The sequence below is a fragment of the Vitis vinifera genome, chromosome 19, assembly GCF_030704535.1.
Source record: "Vitis vinifera cultivar Pinot Noir 40024 chromosome 19, ASM3070453v1".
NCBI classification, from domain to species: Eukaryota; Viridiplantae; Streptophyta; class Magnoliopsida; order Vitales; family Vitaceae; genus Vitis; species Vitis vinifera.
The window spans coordinates 23,627,501-23,631,191 of record NC_081823.1 but is presented as its reverse complement, the minus strand read 5'-3'; positions in this window follow the sequence as shown (position 1 = coordinate 23,631,191).

Below are 3,691 nucleotides of genomic sequence, written 5' to 3'. Positions count from 1 at the left end.
CACACTCAGTCCAAACAATGCAAAGAAACCAGTGAGGAGCAAGGTAAGGTAATGAAGAAAACAAAGACGTAGAGCTTGCACTTACCTTTTGATCCTCCTTTCAAACAAGTGTCTGTTTGGTTTCGAGCTAGGTGTGTCTACTCCCAGAAGCGAGTCCGGAAAGCCCCGGAACTCCACCCGCTCTGGTTTTTTTTTTCCTCTCCTCCCTGTTTCTATCTTTCTTCGCAAGCCACCCTTCCCTTTCCTGTTCATCACATCAGCAAGCATGGCCAGCCATCACCCCTCTGCCGTTGCACGTCTCATGCAGACGGGATTAAGGGTCCCCTACCCCTTCTAAAAATATAATGAAAAGTAAAGAAAAATCAACTTCCCGGGCCTCACCACCAAAGGGGGTCTACAGTGTCATTCATCATCGTAAAGTTATCATATTTAATCAACTCTAAAATAAATCAAAGAATTTTAAGATTGAAGCTTCAAAAAGAGTGAAACAAGCAAATTAAATAAATATATAAATTATGATGAAAATACATTTCAAGTTAAGTTAATTCCTATAGTAAAATTTTGTAATGAGTAGAAATTATAATTTAAACAAATTTATTTGATGTAAAATAAGAATAATGAAATGGTATATAGTGATTTTATTTGTTTGGACCAATATCATTATTTTTATTTCATTTATTGAGTATTTTGATAGGAGTAACATGTGTATGGATAAGTACAAGAATATTGATTGCGAGCACATGGGTGTTAACATACATTAAATATATTTATAGAATTGAATTTGATGTACTTAATTTTATCATATTGAAACAAAATGTAAAAAGTTAATGGTAATTACAATTACAAGTAACATCAATATGCAATTTCTAATAATAATAACGTTTTGTTCCATATTAAGAATTTTATGGATTCTACATGGAATATTATCAAAAAGTAAGAGCAACCTCCTTTTTCATTATCTCTATATCCAAGAATTCAATATCAAATGGTAGGACAAATTAAATCACAAGTTCGTGTATCAACAAAAAATTCTGCAAATAATTTCAAGGTCAAGATCATCAAATTCAAAAGATTCAGCAAGCTCTTCTTAAGGATTGACTCAAGCTAAATTCCTAACTTTAAAAAGCAAATGTCAAGCTTCATTAGTAGCTACAAATTTAGAACAATATCGTCAATGACTTATTAAAACTCTCAAATAGTTTGGTGCTAATAAAGATAATGAAGAAACTGAAGATACAATTTTATCAAATGATTCATTTGTAGACCCCGAGTTCATCCTGTATGGCGGACCTATGGGTCGATCTAGATAAAAGATTTCAAAAATCTATATGGCGAACCTATGGGTAAATCTAGATAAAAGATTTCAATAATCTTTTGTACATTTGTACATCCTTGTATTTATTCAATAAAAAAAAGTAAAAAATAATGCGTATAAAACACAAGAAAAAAAACTATTCAAATAGTAGTGAATAGTGATAAATAGTGTTAAATAGTGTGTAAATAGTAAAAGTTGGCAATTTTACAAAATATGTAAGATACATGGCCTTTTCACCTTTAGCAACCTTGCAGAAACTAAATACTTTCGTTTTTACAATATAATCCTAACAATATTCAAGCCTTTGTTCCTAAAAAACTAAAATGGAATTAAATTACTCAAGGAGGTCAATGGGAATTAAAAGATTTAACTAATCCAAAACCAATTAAACTTTTAACAACTCCTTCAAAAATTATACAACATACATATGGTACTGTTCAAATAGAATTTAGTCAAACTTCAAAATATTCATTTAATCAAGATTTTATTTCTACAAGATCTTCTACTTCAACTACAAATTTAAATAGTGTCAATTTTACTCCAAAAATTCATATTCCTATATATCAACAACAAGAATCTCCTCTTGTGTCACCTACTCATTCCAATATATATCCTAATCAAGTTAATATTATTCATAAGAAAAATTATAAATAAAAAAAAATCATTTTACTCCTAATGTAGAATGGATAAAATCATATTATTTTTCCCCTTACAATAGTATTAAAATAGCTTATTTTCAAATATTTCCTCCTCAAGCCAAAAATGCATTAAGAAAACAATATGAAAGATACATGAATCAAAAGAAAATGACTATTCCTTTTTTCTATTGGTTTTTCAAACTTAGAAAACAAAGAAAACAACTCATAACTTTAAGAAATGAAGAAGGACGTCAATTGGTAATAAAACACTCAAAAAATATTCAAAAAAGAATTTCAACAACAACCTCATAATTAGGTTCTCAACCACCCTTAAATAATCATCAATTTAATTTTAATAATAATTCAATTTTTGTCTCATCCTTCAAAATTCCAAGAACCAAAGATGAACAAATTCTCATAATTTATAAAGATATTAGACAAGTTTAACAATAATTAAATTGTCCAAATCATTATCTTCAACATTTAGCTCAACAAACAACAAAAATTTCTCAATTTTTATTTGCTTTTGCCCTGGGAAGGAAGATAGGAGAAACATCAAAATCAATACCAAAATCAACTTTTTCTTCAAACTTTTCTTCAACTTTATCATCATCATCATCATATTTTGCTAAGTCTCTAAATCAACTTTTTATTAGTCCTATAAATGCTAGAAAATCAAATATACAACTAGCTCCACCAACGAAAATAATGTTAAAAGAAATATAACTTAGATTAGATCAACTTAGTATTAATGGCATTAATCAAAATAAAAATCAAATTCAAACTATAACAAAAAGAAAATGAGAAGTCAATAAAATAGAAGAACAATTCAAAATTGTCTCCGGATTCAATAGTTAAACCTCCCTCAACAATTAATGTGATTTCTAATCATTTTGTAAGTAGAAAAAATTATTATTCAAAACCCTCTTTTCCCGACTTTCAATTAGAAGAAAGAAATTATCAATTAACTATTAATTATGATGGTAGTAGTTTTTATGAATGGAATATAGATAAAATGAGTGAACATCAAATAATTAATTTACTTCATGAAATAAAATATGAGTTTTTTTTTTGTTTTTTTTTATTTTTGTATTTCCCATATTAGAAACCAAACATAAGGAAACCATTGTTATTAACATTTTTTTTCCTTAATATTTTCCAGTAAACAAACATAGTCTTAATCTCCTACTAGGATTTTAAAATTTAAACTAGAGGTTAAACTTTCAATCCAAATCAAATGGTGGAATGAGCCAAACAAAGACTCCGAAAATAAGTTTATGCACAAAACACAATACAATATAATATTGCAGCTTACATGAATTCATCATTTGATTACTATGATTTAATTAAGGGCATTAATAAAATCAATGATTCAATACTTCACTAATTAAATTCTCATTTTCTTCGTAAAATAAAGAAAAGATTGAATCCATACATAACTAAATAAAATGGAAATATATTATTCATTCACATCAATTTAAACTTACATTGCTTTTCAACTAAAATCATAACATTGAATTTAATTTATAAGAATACAAACTCTTCAAATTGATAAATGATAGTTTTTTTCATTCATACTTTCATTCGTTCATGTACAGAGTATATATAGGGGGTAATCACCATTCTAAGAATGCGAAAGAATGATACAAGGAAAGAATGATATAAGGAAATAACAACTAATATCCTAATATCTCAACTTTCCTAATATCTCAATATTCCTAATATCTCAATATTCATA